The 20,265-nt window shown below is 36.5% G+C and overlaps 1 pseudogene across 1 annotated transcript; it reads left to right on the forward strand.

The window, feature by feature from the left end:
- The first annotated feature begins 15,882 nt into the window (after nucleotides 1-15,882).
- LOC149207841 (FRIGIDA-like protein 4b) lies at nucleotides 15,883-19,141 on the forward strand (annotated as a pseudogene). The gene is made up of 2 exons (XR_016252710.1): nucleotides 15,883-17,448; nucleotides 17,566-19,141. The product of XR_016252710.1 is annotated as an FRIGIDA-like protein 4b (transcript).
- Nucleotides 19,142-20,265: the final 1,124 nt, after the last annotated feature.

Here is a 20,265-nt window from a genome sequence, read left to right on the forward strand (position 1 = left end):
AAAATATCATATTATATCATGGAGGTTGTAACTAATAGTCCTCTTATAAATCTACATATGTCCCTCTTCTAGAAATTACAAAATATTTCATTCTAGTCTATTTTACAATGTGCCACATGGCCAAGAATCCTAGCTCATCAAAACTCTTCTAACAACCTAGATTAACTTATGGAACTCAAACACTTGTATTTACATGAGAAATATAATTTATACAAATTTTAATTAGGGAATTAGCCCCCTTTATGAAATTCCAAGACCCCTTTAGGTTTAGTAAACAAATGGTAGTTTTTGGGTTTATGCTCCTACATCAGCTAGACATCATAAAAGCAACATTATTTTATTCACTATGCTTAGACCACTTCATTCATATGCCAAAACTATCTCTGCTCTTCCTTGGTTACATTTTTTATTTTTCATACCAAACAAAATTCAATGTCCCTTAAAAACAATTCAAACCTTAAAAAAATAATTATCTAACTAAAATGATTACATCCAAGTTTCGGGAAACAAATCCCTTAATCAAACTAATTTTATCTCCCAAAAATTAAGGGAACCTACTCCCTTAGTAGGCATTTGTTTGACCTTTTAGATGTTAACAATTGATTTCATAGCAATGCCCCTACATCACAAGGCTTCTTAAGATTGCTTCAAACTCCACTGAAAGCCACCTACTAGTAAAGAGGGGTTGACACAAAGATGTAAAGACTTGGCTAAATCATTAGGGAATAGAAGAGGAGGTCACTCTCCTAAAGTTGTTGATAACATTAAAAATACTATTCATATAGATTTTAGGAGAGATTGTGGTACAATAAACAAGTATGCTAATTTAGTTTTAATTTAATTGATAACATTAAAAATACTATTCATATAGATTTTAGGAGAGATTGTGGTATAATAAACAATCATGCTAATTTAGTTTTAATTTAATTTTCAATATTTATTAGGTGGGTTGTAGGTATTTAACCTCCACATAATATTTTAGAATATTCTTAGTAGTATTTATAAATTAAAGATTGAGATTCATCTCCAAAGTAGTTATGTCATTTTTGTCTTTTAATTAAATTGATTAATTGATTAATTAAAAAAATGTCATATTAACAATTGTCATATGAGATTAGCTATGGTTTTTTGAGCATGTGGTATTGATAGGCCATGGTATTGTAACAAAGGCTATTTGTAGATTAATAATCTACATGGTAAAGTGGAAGTGACTCTTCTTGGTTAAAAAAATTTGTTACATGTTTTCTTTAATGTATATATGCTTAACTTATGTATTAATCTCTTTTATAATTAATTAATTAATAGTAATAATTTTTAAATAAAATTTTAATATTTTTATTTTAGCGATTTGAGATGCATCATGAAGTGTTTTGATAATTCAACCATTTAATTTATATGATTGTGCTAATTATAGGATAAGAAAAAAATTAAGATATTATAAAGAGGTCATTTACCTTAATCTAAAGGATAAAGATAATCTTTATAGAAATTCAAGATACTATAAGGAAGCCATTAACCATAATTTAAAACATAAAAATATTTTTTTTATTAATTGCATCAATAGGCATGTCTATTTTAAAATAAGGTTTTTACTATTTTAATTTAATTATCAACCATTATTAGGTGGATAGCAATATTCTAGAATATTTGTAATAATCACAAATCAAAGTAGTTAAAAATAATTATGTCGTTTCTACCATTTTAATTAAATTGATTAAACTAGAAATGTCATATAAACAAGTGTCAAAAAAATGAGTGGAAAACAAAAAAACTATATTACAAACTCTTAAATAAACCCCATTATCACCACACCAATCTACTTTAAGATTTAACTCAAACTTTTCAAATATAAAAACAAAATTATAAAACAAACCAAATAATTTTTTAAATTCAAAATATTTATCATCAACCAATCTTCTTAACATTTAGCTTAATCTTCTGGAATATAACAACGAAATTATAAAACAAACTGAATAATTCTTTATTTTTCAACCATTCTAATTATTATTTAATTTAAATATTACATTTACCTAACTCAAAATTTATCCACATTTAGCTTCATTATTATTTAAATGAGAGGTTTATAACCATCTCAAAATAGAATTGAATTATTTATATCCACCTTTAATATGAAGTAGAAGATTTATAGTTAGAAAGAAGAAACACTCCTAGATTAAGAATTTATATGGTTGTATAAGTTCTAAAAGAGGGAATAAGGTGTACACAAGGAAAGTTAACGAAATTTGAAGATATTTTGAGTATATAGATTAAAAAGAAAAAAAAACTGAGGGTAGGAAAATGTATTATATAAAGTAAAATATTTATAGTTAAAAGAAAGAATATTTCTTGATTATGAATTTATACGGTGGTATAAGTTTAAAAAAAACAAATATGATATACACAAAGAAAGTTAAGAAAATTTAAAGATATTTAGATTATGTAAATTTAAATAAATAAATAAATTTATGATGAGAAAATCTATCGTAATTCAATTATCAATCTAGAAGTGAAAACAAATCAAATATAGAATTAAAATTAACCAAATTAAATTTTTAAAATATCAATATTTTAAAAGTAATAATCATTAAATACAACCCCTCGTTAAACAAAAATTAATGATGGTTACACTACACCTTATATTCTAAATGCGACTTGCAGTTTACCATAAATAAAGAAACCATTTCCATGATGCTATTCCAATGGAGTTGTAAACCATTATTTACCTCAAAGAATATTTTCTTCTACGCTTCCCAAAGAAAGACTCCATCATCATAATCCCAACTTGCAATACAGTGGGTCTGTGGATCCATCTATCACACATATTTGCATTACAACAAAAGATTTCACAGACCTTCCCTCCCACACTTCGCAGAATCTACCCAACTGGCTCCCTCATTTACAATCCTCAAGAATTTACACAGAATCGTATCAAGTCTTCTACCTCACAAGTTACATTTTCTTACATAAAAACAATATGTCAAATAGAAACACAGATGCCAACAGTATATACTCATTCTCCTGCCTGAAGATCCGCGAGCAAAATTCTGACCATCGTTAACTTTGAGACATTTATATCCTTTTTCCCTTCACTTGCAGCAGTCACCACACAGCATTGAGAATTAAAGCTTCGGAAAGATCTGTAATGCAAACAAAAAGGTGTAGGACAATAGGAGAAGATCATAAAAAGTGCCACTCACTCAGTAACGTGTACCTGGTTTATTGGTAGCTTGACAAAAGCTATTTCTTAATAAATTTGCGCGGAAATTTCATACCGACCCAATCAACCTCCCTGCAATTCCATGTTCCACAAAACAAAAATGTTCTTGAATGCTTATCTATATTGAAAAGTAGAAAAAAAAACAATGGTTTTGTTAAAAAATGGCTAGCAGGTGGCCATCTATGGCGATTCAAAGCTACTGGTAGATTCGGTTAACAGGAAAAATTTCATATTGGCTCAGCATCTGTCCGGATGGCGAGACAGAATCAACTTCTACTGGAGCTGCATGGAGCAGTGCTCTATTCAGCACATCGACAGGGACAAAAACTCTACAGCCGACTGATCCGAATGGAAAATGGCATCAACCCATAGTACTCATCCACCCATATTATTCATCAACCCATGGAATTTACCCATGGTATTGTAAATGGAATTCGCCTGTGGTATTGTAAAATCCACCCATGGAATTTACCCGTGGTATTGTAACTGAAAAATACTATAAATAACAAGTCACATTTTCTAAAAGGACAGATTGTCCGCCACAATGTAGCCTTTACAGTTCAGAGGCATGTAGCCATCACATCTCTTCTCAGAGATAAGCTACCATCGCCCTAGCTGGTTTATTTCCATTTCTGGTTGTAAGCATATTTCAGTATTTTCCATTAATGAAATGAAGTATTATTTCCGCTGCATCTTTGTGTATATGGTTATCTCTGTAATTTGTTGCGTTCTTGTTTAAATCCGGATCAGTGGTATCAGAGCGGTCTACTTTTTCTCTGTTTTTCTTTGCATGTCCCCAACAAGGTCGGGATATAAGGAGTTAGGGCTTGAACTGGTTGAACCTTTGCAAGACCAGCCTCGCAAATCCCGACGGCCTCCCATGGCGGACGAGAAGAAAGACGAGGGGGCAGGAGATCCCATCAAAATCTTGCTCGAAGAAGCCCTCGAGCGACAACGGAACGTGATGATGGACAGCTTTGCCCAGATCCTTCAGCGGCTACCCAGAAGCAACGCATCAGCTTCCAGTAGCTACTCTGGAAACGCCACACCCTTTAAGGTACAAGTTAATTTTGAAATCCCCATATTCGAGGGTCAGATAGACGCAGATGTCGTAGATAAATGGTTAAATCTGCTAGAGGGTTATTTTTCTGTTCATGAATTTTCGAGTCGGGAAAAGATTGTTTTTGCTCTTCTTAAAGCAGCCCACCACGTCAAGGACTGGTGGGAAACCTACTGCGAGCAGAAGGATGAAAGTACTGGCTCACTATTTTCAGCCGCACCCACCTGGGATTCGTTCCGGGATGCCATCAAGGAGCAGTACTACCCTGTTGGAAGCTATGAGGATGAATACATAAAGTGGACCACGCTGCGGCAGGGAAGGGACCAAGACGTGCCGAAGTTCACCAATCTTTTCCATACCCTTCGCACAAAGTTGGGTATCAAGGATTCAGAGCAACATTCGATACTCAAATACCGTGGCTGCCTGCACAAGTACATCCAGGAAGAAATACAATTCCTAAACATCCCTCGCTCGGCGCAGCATACCGATATGCCGTCAAGGTCGAGCAGAAGTTTAAACAAAAGAAGCGAGACTTTGGATCTGCGAATCCAAAGCAGGGGAAAGGTGCCCCTAAACCACAGAACAAAGGACAAAGCCAAGGCGGGACAGCCCAAGACAACCAGCCAAAGCTGCAAGCAAAGAACAGCGCCGCAAAGCCGAGAAAGGACACTGGAAAATGGTGCGAGTTCCATAAGAGCTCCACTCACAACACAAGTGAGTGTCGGGCCAAGCAGTCACTGGTGGCTGAGCTAAAGGTTTCAGAATCAGATGCATGTTCCGACTCTGAGTCAGAACCCGATAAGGGGTATGAAAAAGGGAAGCAGATCATTGATTCGGATCCCAGCGCTACTGTTGCTACCGCGAAGATCCAGAAAAATGAACCCGAAGATCCAGAGGAGGAGGAGCGTCTCTTCCACTCCCAGATGTGGGTAAAGGGCTCCCCGATACAGTTCATTGTTGATAGCGGGAGTCAAAAGAACCTCATTTCAGCAGAGGTCGTGAAGCGGTTGGGCTTACCGACCACAGCACATCCACAACCATACACCATCGGGTGGCTCCAGCAAGGACGAGATCTTCGCGTGAGCCGGCAGTGTCGCCTTCCATACAACATCAAGCCCTTCACGGATGAGGTATTGTGTGACATTTCTCCCCTTGAAGTTTGTGATGTATTACTAGGACAACCATACTTGTGGAAGCGACATGCTGTGTATGAATCAAGGCCCCGTGCTGTTATTATTACATTGGGAAATAAGTTGTTCAGGATACCAGAGGTAGCACCACCTGCCGCCATCTCTTTGATTACTGCAAAACAATGCAGTAAGATCATTTCCAAAAACAGGAAATTTGTTTTCCTGATGATACGCCCTCAAGGAAAGAAGAAGACAGTGGCCGCGGCCTCCAAACGGGGTCCCTCTGCACGACAACTACAGATGGACAAGGTTGTGGAGGAGTACGAGGACATCTTCACCTCCCCGGCAGGGGTTCCTCTGCACTGTCAAGTCAAACACTCCATCGATCTGACCCCAGGTGCGCCGCTACCCAATGGACCAATTTATCGGCGCTCCGTTCTGGAGAACGATGAAATCAAGAGGCAGGTTCAGGAGCTCCTGCAGAAAGGTCACATCCGTCCGAGTTCATCGCCCTGTGGGAGCCCGATCGTGTTGGTACAGAAGAAGGATGGGACGTGGAGACTCTGTATTGACTATCGGGCGCTGAACAAGATCACTGTCCGTAATAGGTACCCGATCCCGCGGATTGATGACCTCTTAGACCAACTAAAGGGGGCGAAATATTTCAGCAAGATCGATCTGAAGTCAGGATATCACCAGGTACCAATCGAACCCTCCGATGTGTGGAAGACTGCCTTCAAATCCAAGGAGGGCCTCTTCGAATGGTTGGTCATGCCTTTCGGATTGACGAATGCTCCTGCAACCTTTATGAGGCTAATGGATGACATCTTGCGGCCATTCACCAACTCCTTTGTAGTAGTATACTTGGATGACATTCTGATCTTCAGCCAGAGTTGGGAAGAGCACCTCCACCACATCCGACAGGTTCTCCAAACACTGCGGCAACACAAGCTATGTGCCAATTTGGAGAAATGCACTTTTGGCATCACCCAGGTTCAGTATCTGGGATACATCATTGATGAACAGGGGGTGCATGTCGATCCAGCCAAGATCCAAGTCATTCGGGATTGGCCCTCTCCAACCACTCTAACAGAGCTCCGCAGCTTTCTAGGCCTTGCCAACTTCTACCGCAGGTTTGTGTTGGGGTTTTCTCATATTTCTTGGCCCTTGAGTCAAGTCACCAAGGGCGGGGCGAAAGCAAAATTCTTTTGGTCTGAATCTCAACAGAAGGCATTCAGGGAGTTGAAGGATCGCCTCTGCACGGCACCAGTGCTCGCGTTACCAGATTTACAACAACCATTTGAGGTCGAGACAGATGCCTCTGACTATGCTATTGGGGCAGTCCTTACTCAACATGGACATCCAGTGGCATATCACAGTGAAACACTTTCAGACACAGTCCGGAAGTACCCCACTTATGATAAAGAGATGTATTCCATTGTACAGGCCTGCCGACAATGGAAGCATTACATTTTGGGGAAGGAAACGGTCATCCACACAGACCACCGACCTCTGCAGTTCATACAGACCCAAGGGAAATTGCAGAATGATCGCCATCAGAAGTGGTCTACATACCTGCAACAGTTTCACTTGAATATCAAGTATAAAAAGGGCAGCACCAATAATGTTGCAGATTGCCTCTGTCGGCCACCGATCATGGCGCTAACCACCGTGCTCAACTCTTGTGGGCACGAGACTTCTGATTGGCCACTTCTCTACAAAAGCGACCCAGAATTCAGCCACACATACCAGACACTCTTGGAGGGTCGGCATGTTGCAGATGTTCACCTCCAGGATGCCCTATTATGCCACCTCGGTCACCTTTGTGTTCCTTCAAGCGAGCGTGCCAGGATGATTTGGGAAGCACACTAAAGTCGGGCTGCTGGGCATTTCGGGGTCGAGAAAACAGTGGCAGTACTGCAAAATTATTTCTATTGGCCGAATCTTCGACAGGATGTTGGGAAGTACATTCGATCATGTACTGCCTGTGCCATTGCCAAACCGACCATTAAGAAGCACGGCCTCTATACCCTGTTGCCTACCCCTAGTCGACCTTGCGAATCCATCTCCATGGATTACATGTCAGGCCTTCCTTCCACTAAGCATGGAAATGACTGTGTTTTTGTGGTCGTCGACAGGTTCTCGAAGATGGCCATTATGGTGGCCTGCAAGAAGAATATCACAGCAGAAGCCACTGCTAAACTCTTCTTTGAACGAGTGTGGGTGCACTTTGGGATCCCACAGTCTATCATCTCAGATCAGGACAGTCGGTTTCTCAGCACATTTTGGTCCAGTCTCTGGTCAATGCTGGACACCAAACTCACGAAGTCCACAGCCTTCCATTCTCAAACTGATGGCCAGACAGAGGTTGTCAACAGGATGATTGTGCACATTCTGCGCATGTATAACTCAAAGCTTCCACGCACATGGGATGAGAGCCTCCCCTATGTTCAGCACAGCTACAACCGAGCTCTTCACAGCTCCACTGGCCATAGCCCTTTTCAGGTGGGTTTGGGATTCCAGCCACTATGCCCCATTGATGTGGCCATGCCACTTGCAGCTACTCACATGAATTCAGCTCATGTCCAGTCCGAAACAGATAAGGCCACCAGCTTCATTGAGCGCATCCAACATATTCGCCAGCAGGTCCATGACATTCTTGAGAAATCAAATGCCAAGTACAAGCAGCGACATGATCAACACCGGGTGCCACACAAGTTTCAGGTGGGCACCTGCTACTTCATCAACAACCAACATCATGGTTATGGGTCAACCGCATAAAATCCTTGTCATCGAAGTCCATTTGCTAGGCCGCACACTGTCAGAATCACAGTTGGTCACAAGCATTACAGGGTATCTCTATCCTCGGATCTTCGTTTATCAGGGTTTTGGGTTAACCACATAAAACCCTTATCATCAGTGGCTCTTCATATTCCACAAAGGCTTCGCAGGAGGGAACTTTACGCAATGGGGACCATTGCTTCTTAAGGAGGGAGGAATGATCCGAATGGAAAATGGCATCAACCCATAGTACTCATCCACCCATATTATTCATCAACCCATGGAATTTACCCATGGTATTGTAAATGGAATCCGCCTGTGGTATTGTAAAATCCACCCATGGAATTGACCCGTGGTATTGTAACTGAAAAATACTATAAATAACAAGTCACATTTTCTAAAAGGACAGATTGTCCGCCACAATGTAGCCTTTACAGTTCAGAGGCATGTAGCCATCACATCTCTTCTCAGAGATAAGCTACCATCGCCCTAGCTGGTTTATTTCCATTTCTGGTTGTAAGCATATTTCAGTATTTTCCATTAATGAAATGAAGTATTATTTCCGCTGCATCTTTGTGTATATGGTTATCTCTGTAATTTGTTGCGTTCCTGTTTAAATCCGGATCACCGACACTCTCTCCAAAATGGGTCTATCTTCCTCTCCTGGATATTGGCATCTTGAGATAGTATCAGATGATACAACATATCAGATTAGTGATTTTGTTTTACCAGACTTTTAAATCTCTATTTGCAAGACAGTTTCCATATATAGAAAATTTGGAATCAGATAGCTTCAGATTAACTTCATAAACTATATGCTTTTCTAAGTAGATCACAGGTCTTTTGATTTTTGTAAACATCTGGAATACAGAACTGAAATCTGAGGATGTATCACAGCCATTTTATATTTCTCATATAATATATCTAGCTTTTTTTTCTCTGAAAAAAAAAATTTAAAATAAAAAAAATTTAAAAAAATTCACTACTATGTGAAACAATTTTTCGTCATATTTTTTATTTATTGATTTTAGAATGTATAAATAGACTCAATATCTTAAAAAAAATTAAAACCAGAAATCTATAAATTCATAACTAAAATTTATAATTCCAACTATTCCCAACTAAATTTCACGTAAAACTAATCTAAAAATATACTTGAAAACCTCTAAAAACATAAAACAATTAAACTACAACATTAATCACTCTCCTCGAATCCATTTAGACTCCCACTAAAACTGAATAGATAAAAAATGTATCAAGTTGTGAGTATCAAATCTAGTATGATTGGCCGAGGAGAGCTTTCTTTTATAACGTGATTATGAAAAAAAAATGTGTTTTTTAAAGATTAGATATTGAATAATTTAGCCATATTAAAGATAGGCATAATTTAGATTGGGTGTGATCCTAAATGATTTTAATAATTTAGATATTTTTGAATTGCATTATAGTATTTTAAATTATAAATTAAGCTCACAAGTTAAAGAAAAGCTAGAAAGGTTAACAATGTTAAATTTAGATAATTAAAAAAATAAAATAAAAAATTGAAAAATAATAAATTATAGACAATATCATAAGACTTCATATAACATAAATAACTAGCATTTGCACCAGAGGTTGCAAAGGAAACGCCTTAAGGCATAAATTGAGGAACAATCCCGACATGGGAATGGGAAAATTTACATAAGATGCAGATATGTAGCATAAATGAAATTCTAAAGATGTATAAATTGAAGTTGATTTAGGGTGCCTACGTCTATATTTTTTTTTTAATTATTGAATTAATATTGCATATAAATCTCATAAAATTCAACCAACTTATAATTGCGGGCTCTGATCTCTAAGTTTGACTTTGGATCATTAACATGGTAATGCCCTGTCTCAACCACTAAACCACATAACAACAAACAAAACACTGCAAAATGTTACGATCATTACTATAGTAAACCCAATTACTCTACACACAAGAATTTATTCTTTACTCGAAGAGAATATTGCTTAACCATATCCACAAAAATATTGCAAGGTGGAAAGCATTATGCAGAACAGAATCTCTATTATTATAACTTGTAAGTTGTAGCATTGTTCCAACCAATAAAACTATCTTCACATTTTGGAAGATCAAATGGAAATAAGTTTTGAAGAATTCAATCAGAAAACGTCCAAGATCATTGGATCACATGATTAATGGTACCCTATCCTATGAATCTAATATTTTTATGCACTTACAATTAAGGGAGAAAACAAGGTCCAAACAATGTATACCACAAGGACCAATAAATAGTATATTTGATAATCCTTGCTAGGATTAGAAAAAACAACATTACTTCTCCTTAAATCCTTCACAATCAAATTATACAATTGTTGTACAACACAAGGCCCATGCTGTTGTCAATCAAGAAATAGTTCTGATCGAGAATGCGACCAGATTCCTTCAATCTCATCTAGTGATTAATGCACCAATTATACAATTGTTGTACAACACAAGGCTCATGCTGTTGTCAATCAAGCAATAGTTCTGATCGAGAATGTGCCAGATTCCTTCAATCTCATACAGTGATTAATGCACCAAACAAAGGTGTACTAGTTGCAACGACTTATATATCATTTTACTGATGTTGTCATGTCAAAATCAATGTGATACAATTAAGTCACCTTTAAGAAGAACCTCATTGCAATTTCTATATAAGGATGTCTATCCTATTCTAACTAAAATAACTTTAGTGCTCATTGTTAACACCTGGACCACAATATGTAAGTATGATGTAGTTTTGTAGAACAAATCTTCCACAATAGCCTCAAGAAAGGACGCAGATTGGTGTTGGACTATTTTTCTTGGATAAGCTTAAACTGTGCATACAAAATTCACTCATACCAAGGGATAGTTGAAAGCTTGGACATTGCCAAGTCACAGAAGCTGCCTCATATTTGTAAGTTCAGATCTTTGTATTTGTTTGCAACAAATCTCTCGACTTACCCTCAAAATTGTGCCAAGGTTTTAACCTTAAAAATGTGGAAAGAATTCTCACAAATCTACCTTCCAAATGTCCTTAAGAGGATTCAAAATAAACCCATCATTTGTGCCCTAGCGGGTGTCCCATTAGGGCATCATTGTTCAACCTTAAATTCTTGGATTAGCTTGTTGTACAACACAAGGTTCATGCTATCATTGTTCAACCTTAAATTCTTGGATTAGCTTGTTGTACAAAACAAGGTTCATGCTGTTGTCAATCAAGCAATAGTTCTAATCGAGAGTTCCATGAGATTCCTTCAATCTCATACAGTGATTAATGCACCAAACATAGGTGTACCAGATGCAACGACTTATATCATTTTACTGATGTTGTCATGTCAAAATCAATGTGATACAATTAAGTCATCTTTAAGAAAAATATCATTGCAATTTCTATACAAGGTTGTTTGTCCTATCATTACTCATTCTGACTTACCCTCATAATTATGCCAAGACTTTAACCTTAAAAAAGTGTTAAGCATTCCCACAAAGATTATACATTACCAACTCACATGAGCTACCTCAGATTTGTAAGTTCATATCTTTATATTTTTTTGCAACAACTCTCCGGACATACCCTCAGAATTATGCCAAGACTTTAACCTTAAAAATGTCTCAAGAATTCTCACAAATATTCCTTCCAAATGTCCTTAAGATGATACAAAATAAACCCATCGTTTATGCCCTATTGGGTGTCTGGTTAGGGCATCATTGTTGAGCTTTAAATTCTTGGATTAGCTTCACGAATTAGGCTCCAAATGCTTGCTTCATCCACAAACTAGTCAATTACCTTTTATAAATATTTTTTTTGAGCATTGGAGCTCAATAACATTTACAAAATTATAAAAAGTTTATCTCCAATCATTTTTGTTTTGTTTTGTTTTTCTTTTTCTGGTTTCCACTTATTAATACCTAAAACAATTTTAAAACATTAAAAAAACATTTCCAAATCATTTTTATTTCCATTTTTATAATCAAAACTAAATTTCCATTTCTCCACTTGTAAGCCAAATGTATAGCAAAACAAAACCTGATATTTGTTAGGTTGTTCACCTCTTTTATTGTCAGACTTCACGAATTAGGCTCCAAATGCTTGCTTCATCCACAGACCAGTCAATTACCTTTTATAAATATTTTGTTTGAGAATTGGAGTTCAATAACATTTACAAAATTATAAAAAGTTTATCTCCAATCATTTCTTTTCTTTTCTTTTTCTTTTTCTGGTTTCTACTTATTAATACCTAAAACAATTTTAAAACATTAAAAAAACATTTCCAAATCATTTTTATTTCCATTTTTATAATCAAAACTAAATTTCCATTTCTCCACTTGTAAACCAAATGTATAGCGAAACAAAACCAAGAGTGTTGATATTGGTTAGGTTGTTCACCTCTTTTATTGTCAGAATTTTGAGCAGGTTACCAACTTCACACTATTCATTGATTTTACATTTACATTAAGGTTCCACACTTTAGATGTCTTTTGATTAAATTATGGATTTTTTAATAACTTTATTGATGAACAATTTCCATGAAAACATTTTTTTTAGAGATTTTAATGTGACAGATTGTAAGTAAATAGCAGAGCTAAAATTAGGTATAGATTTCAAATGGTGGTTGTCAAAATCTCAATTTGGTATGCCCTATCTTAATCTATTTTATCTAAAATTTAAAATCTATTAAATCATATTAATGAGAGAGAAATTTACCAACAAAAAAACGAAGTAAAACATACAAAAAAGGATAGAAGTAAAAGATATAAGATCCAGATTAGAATTATTATACATGAAGAACCATATAGATAGCATAAGTGTTAATAACATATGCTCTAATATCTTTTTATAAAAAGTAATCATTCTTACAACGGTTGCTTTCTTGATACCACACAAGAGAGATTTCAGCTAAGTATCCATTTAGAATTAGTATACATGAAGAACCATATAGATAGCATAAGCATTAATAACATATGCTCTAATATCTTTTTATAAAAAGTAATCATTCTTATAACAGCTGCTCTCTCTTCATACCACAGAAGAGAGATTTCAGCTAAGTATTCTACGATAATTGCAAACAAAAGCACTTAGCTCTGTGTTGTGAAAGGAGGAAGGCATCACATTTCTAGTTGTTTCCCTTTGTTTCATCTTTTTATAAAAAATAATCATTTTTATAACGGCTACTCTCTTCATACCACACAATAGAGATTTCAGCTATTCTACGATAATTGCAAACAGAAGCTTCAACTATTCTACTTACAATAATTGCAAACAGAAGCACTTAGCTCTGTGTTGTGAACGGAGGAAGGCATCACGTTTCTAGTTGTTTCCCTTTGTTTTATCTACATAGAGATCAACAGATATGTCATTGGAGAAATAAAACCTATAATTTTATTATTTAAAAACTAAAACTAATAAAAATGAAAAAATAATGGATTTCATGTCCAGACTTTTTGTAAAAAGATAACTAGATATATGAGGATTTGATTTTTTTTATTCCTCAAGAGGCATCTATAAACGCTAGATTATAAGGAGTATTTGAATTGAATTTTTAAAACAAATTTTTGAATTTATGCAAAGAAAAGGCTATTTCAATCCCATTTAAAGTAGTAACACATGATATTAATCGAAATTCAACAATGGCATTCAGACTTATATTGTTTTTTATGTTGTTTTGAATGAAAATACGAAGTTTTCATGGTCATGGTTTCTTCATAAATCAGTATAATTTGTATAAATTCATGATTACTTTTTGTGTTACATGAAAGCTCAATCTATTTATTTTGAATTTGGAATCAAGAGACAAGCCGACGCTTCTCTAATACCAACTTCAATGGACGTGCACAAACTGTGAAAGATGAAGAAAGCTATAACTTCCCAAGTGGGTGTTCTTGTCTCTGTGATGCAGCAGAAAAGGAGTTTATGGATCAATCCAGAAACCAAAAAAACTCAACAAAACTGCAACTGCTCGTGCCCAAATAAAAGGCTTCTCTACAACTTTTGTTTGCCCTTTTCCTCCATTTCTCTTCTCTAATTGCAGGGTTGTCACCGAGCTGAACAGGGTACTCAATTTACATCGTGTTAAGAGGAGCCATTCTTTATTTATTTGTGGGATTGAACATATGACCTTCCCGCGATAAATGCCTTTGACCAATCAACGTCTGTGAATGAAACATGATAAGGGTTTCTGGTTCAATGGGCCGCCTGCCAGTAATAAGCATAATAAGCTCCAGTAGAATCACACCAGGTGTTGAATCTAAGCATTCTCTCCACTAAATCAACCGCATCGTCTTCGGCCCCAAGTAAGTGCCATCAAAGGAGTTTGAGGGGGATCATTGTCGAAATGCGTTCTGAAATAATGGCGTTTACTCTCAAGCTCAATAAACTCCAGCGTATCCTAGGAATTACCGTCAGAATCTTCTGTAGTTGCTTCAACTGAGTCCCGGGGTGATCAGCAGACAACACAGTAGCAAGAATTATACACACAAACCTTTCAACAGTAGATTTGTAACCCATTTCTGCTGCAATTGATCAATAAATGGCTACAAAAATCTCAAAATTTGAGACAACTTCCAAAAAATGAGCATCATTAAGTTCGTTATTTTCATTATGAAAACTATCATAACTTTTTGAATTCAAACTGTGATTCCATGTTGTTGCTATGGAGCTTAGCTAGGACTCCCACGAGAGGAGCATTGATATACATCGTGGGATTGTACATAATTTACACAGTCACATACAATAATACTCACCAAACGACCCATATAGAAATACTATATTTCTTTGTAAACATATCAATAGCATTATCGTTGGATTTCCTTACTGGAGATGCTAAATGCTGATAACGCGCTTCAAGATATTTGGAAAAAATCATTGGTTTATCTTTGTAAACACATTAAAATCACTATTGTTGAATTTCTTTATTTGGAATCTCAATCTGCTGAAATTTATTTATTGGAGATGTGGATATAACCAATCTCAAAGATTCTGTAACAATCTCACACTCATCACTCACTGTGATATATATTCACAGTTTCCATAACCTGCACACCAAAAAACACACTCTCAATCAGTTACCCTACTGAACAAAGAAACTCGCCAGTACTGATAGAATATCCTCTGTTGTAGCTACCAAGAATTATGAAAGTATGCATGTAGAATGATTGTGGAAAGAGACACAGTGCTCTACAATCATACCCACCTTATCCTCTGGGTTTCTACCTAGTGACATAGCCCAGGACTAAACAACACTTTACCAATCTGCTTACACCCCAAGGGCAGAGCACCCTGATTCTCGAGGGATACATCAAAAGCAAGCAATTAAGAACAGAAGAATACAAGCCCACTTACCTGCAACAAACAAGGGGAAGGATGTGAAAGCCATAACAGAAAGAGGGCTTGCAGCCTGAGCTTGTAAGAAATGCGTGCCATTGTAGAAATACAAGGAACTTTTGACTGGGCTGCTCTCTGCTATTTGATGGCCCTCTTTGCAATATGTGTGAAGCAGAAGGATTTGCGGGATTTGGAGGATCTAGTCAGGAAACAACATTTCTAAAACATTCATGAATAAATGGCAATACCAAAATGAGAAAATATTGTTATTACATTTTGGATTTGTCCATCTGTGAGAGTAGAATCTCCTCTCCACCTTATCCTCTAGCTACTGCTGGACAGTACGTTGAGCCTACAAAAACATAATAGATTTATGCAGAGCATCTTTGTAGTCAAACTCACCCAACACAAACTGATGATCAACAGATGCACAGTAGCAAGAATTATACACACAAACCTTTCAACTGTAGACCTGTAACCCATTTCTGCTGCAATTGATCAATAAATGGCTACAAAAATCTCAAAATTTGAGACTACTACTATTATTCAAAGTCACTTAAATATTATTATTGTTATATAAATATCTAAACTCATTTTATAATACTTTAAAGATAGCAATTTCAGATATTATAATTCCTAAATCCTTTCTTCCCATTCTTAATGACTTTTGCAATTGGAAATAGGGCTTCACAATGAGGTTCCCTCTGCATTAAACTCTGCAATTGACTCATCACGGTTAGTGTTAGAGTCCTTGGAGGGGTTTTATTCTCTTGAACAAAAGTCAAGTGACAAGAAAGAGTCTGGGCTCCCGGCTCTACGCCGGGCCTATACATTATTACTGGAATCTCTTGTACCTGTTTTGGCAGATCCTATTTTGGGTGTTGAACATCCAGTTCTGCCCTTAAATATAAAGGAGCAACCAAAAGTATTGCACATGAATGGAAGTCGAAGATAAACCTTGAAGGAGATGTTGCCAGTGGCAATTTGTTGGAGGCCCAGGCCTTCTTGCAACTTCTAGCTACTTTTGGAATTGCGTGAGAGTTTGATAAAGATGACTTATGCAAGCTTGTTCTTGCAGTTGCATGGTGCAGGCAGACACTTGAACTATGTCGTTCCCTTGGACTTGAATAAAAAATGCCAGGTTGGTTGGCTGGTGTTCTGTAATGTTAGTCTCAGTGGCTACGCTGGAAAAATTTCCCATCCATTTTGGTAGATAGGCTTTTTGTTGTTTTTCTGGCATTCATGGCTGGCTTGGTTTTTTTGAGGGACTGGTGGATTTTATCAGTATACTTGGTTGTGGCTGATTGAGTTGAAGATAAATTTTGGTAATCCCGACTGTAGTAAACCTTCCCAACGTTTTTTGTTTAGTCTAGTGAATGGGTTTCAAAGTTGACGGGGTTGGTAGACTTTTCTTTAGATCTCAACATTTCATATGCAAGGCAGATACTGAGTGGTCTCTACTAGGTAGAACTCTTTTTATGAGGTAGAAAGTTGTACGTAAGTTATTTTGTTGATATTAATAAAGGCACCTGAAGATGATCAGCTATGGTAAAGTGTCATAAGGCCTTTCATGAGTGGGGAACTGTTTACTTACGAAAATGGTCTCAAGCTGACATAGCTGTTATCTTTATTGAAAAAACCGTTGAAGTTGTCTGTATTTTTTTTTCTTTCACATTAAACTGTCTTTTGGTATTTCAAATGTTTGTGACATATTCAGATTAACTGAAAATTTTGTGACAATTTCATGCAGATGTTGTAGAAACCCTGGTCAATAGTGGAAAACAAATTGAGGCAGTCAACTTTGCTCATGCATTTGGGCTGACAGAGAAGTTTGCACCTGTTCCTTTGTTGAAGGAATATCTGAAAGATGCTAAGAAAGCTTCTCAGGAAAGTTTAAAAAGCGGGAATAACTCTACTGCTGCACAGGTACGATTGTATTACTGTTATACAAAATGTCTTGTTATGTGATGATCATTTTGGCTTAGTATTGTTGGTTATATCAGAAGTTCCTTTTTTGATCGATATTTTTATTTGCTGCTACAGAATGAAGCAAATACAAGAGTTTTTTGCTTACAGAGCTGTTATAAAGTGCATTGAGGAGCACAAACTTGAATCGCAGTTCTCACCAGATCCTCTTCAAAAGCGTGTAGCTCAGCTAGAGAAAGCTAAGGCTGACAGAAAAAGGTCTGCAGGTGCTGTTAAGTCTCAGCCTATGCATCCTCGTGCTAATGGAGGAAATGCTGGTGTATATATGCCTCCGTTAAGTGCAGCTGAAAGAACTCCAGCTCTTTATGCTTCTTCCAATGGTGCAGACAGTAGCTTTTATAGGTCTTTGGATAGAGTACAATATTCTGGTGCAGCTCCAGGTGTTACATCCTACAACCTACAGGGCCAAAATGCATATGACAGATCAAACCAAGGATTATATGGAGCAGCCTATGGTGTTGGAAATAGGAGTCTAGTCTCGCTCTCAAGGCCATATGTGTATCCATCAGATAACACGGGGCCTTCGTTGTTGGGTTCCGGTTCTTACAATTCCTCTACTAATTAACAACCATCACTTTGGCAGTGGACTGCCTGCCCCTCCTCCAGCTTATCAGTCTTCTTTTATACGTTAGGTAGGTACGGTGTTTATCTTATCGTGGTCAAGCAAGATCTGATCTTATCAGGCTCCATAAAACCTTTTCTATTGGATGTGGTTAGTAGTAAGCACTTAGCTTTGAAGAGGTTTTTTGACTTTGTTTTTGTAAATCTAAAAGATTGACAAAGTTCATTTGGCAGCTTTTCACCACTTTCAGTGGTGTTTTCTTCTATTAAGGAATTTTATTTATGTATGGGATCGAGTGCTTCATCACTCTCCCAGGTTACTATATACTATAGTCTTTACAGTTCAAAGATGATTCTATGCATAATTTTGGTATTTTTTTATCTGTTTGACAAATCTTAGAGGATCGATCTGTCTCTTTGTGGAAGATTAAAATTTGGTGAATAGTATATCATTTTTGATCTTGTTTGGAGCTCATAACACAAGACTTTCAATTGCATTTGTATGCCGAGGGTTGGTCTCGTGTTGAATATGATTTATCGTCCACTTGCACCTTACCTCTTTGGTACCTGTTTACTCTACGCCTATGAAGTGAATCAGATTTTATTTTGATTAGTCCAATTGTAAGGCTATTTTGGAAACTGGACCCTACCCCTCTTAAGCTGCTGCATGATTTAAATCACCCTTTTTGAGCAGAAATGATTTGTAGTACTAGTGGTATAGTTTTTATACCCTGCATTAATATTTTTGTGTTCTCTGTAACGAGGACAAAGCACATTGGAGTTATATGTGCCATCTAGAAATATTATTTTCCCGTATCCTTGAACATTGCTGATGTCAATAGTTGGAGAAAAAAACTGTCAATTCACATGTGTACTTGTGAATCATTATATTTTGAATGTTAGTCAAACTGTTGTATCGTGTGTGGATAATTTTGTTCTTTGATGAAGCACAGTTGTAGAGCTCACCAAATTTATCTTGAAATGTTGTCGTCTTTCCCAGAGTGTTTTATTACTAATTATAGAAAATTAGAAATTAGTCATTACTCGCAACTTCACAGGAAAGCTACATAACTGATTGAAAATTTTAAAACGATTTTGGAACCAGACATTTATCAACACTTACCTATAGTTTACCTATAGTTTAAGAATGAGAGGTGGCTGGGTACTTTTGGCCCAGGTTAAATGCCTAGTAATGCGTATGAAAGGTGACTGAAGTTCTTGGGTTAAGAGGAACTCGAGTGCAAATAAGCATTAACTATAATTCAAAGAAGCATTATAAGATTCATGGTTTGAAGCTGCTGGGTCCTTTCTCACTGGAAATGCTCAACTTTTTGTTTGAGATTTTGTAGCGTATCTTTGGTCTCGTTTAAAAACAAAACGATTTTTGTGACGATTTTAGATGTAATTTTGGTTGGTTTTCTGTGTTAATGTATCCAGCGAGTTGATCTATTCAGTTACATGAGCATTGATTGATTATGTTTCAGAGTGCAAGTTCCAATATGCTTAATGGTCAAATTGAATAAACATTCAACGAGTTGATCTATTCAGTTACATGAGCATTGATTGGTTATTTTTCAAAGTTTAAGTTCCAATATGCTTATTGGTCAGATTGAATAAATTTCACAGTAAGGTCCATGGCAAGTGGGAGGATCTGCCTGATTTAATCCTAGGGGCATATTTTATTTATTTTTAAGCATTCAAATACATGTTTCTTCCATTTCTTCAGTGCTTTGATTATCCATGTTGATTTCTAGCTTCCTTTGCATTGCATGAGCCTTCAACGCATTCCACCAAAACAACCAGTATCCTATACAGAAACCAGAAAACCCCAGAACAAGAAATTTTAATCAAAATCACTCGATACACTATTAAGACCATAAAAGCCTAAAATCCCTTTTTTTAGACGGGAAAAAATTACAAATCTGGAATAAAGTTACAATAGCTACGACAACAATTCCAATACCCACGTTATCAACCAGAAAACCCACAAAAACACTCATTTAAATCTTGAGCCCTAGAACCCAAACCCTGACCCTTAAAACCCCCAAATTTCAACATACCCAACTTGGAACCTCGAAGCCTCTTACACATAGAAATGCATGTGACAGACAGATCTGAAGGAAACGTCACGGAACCTACAACTACAAAAACCCGTTACCATTACAAAACCCACTTAAACAACCTTTAAACCCTTCA

The sequence above is a fragment of the Pinus tabuliformis genome, chromosome 1_2 (genome assembly GCF_031772625.1).
Source record: "Pinus tabuliformis cultivar Carrire ecotype Pingquan chromosome 1_2, CPIR1, whole genome shotgun sequence".
In the NCBI taxonomy this organism is placed as follows: domain Eukaryota; kingdom Viridiplantae; phylum Streptophyta; class Pinopsida; order Pinales; family Pinaceae; genus Pinus; species Pinus tabuliformis.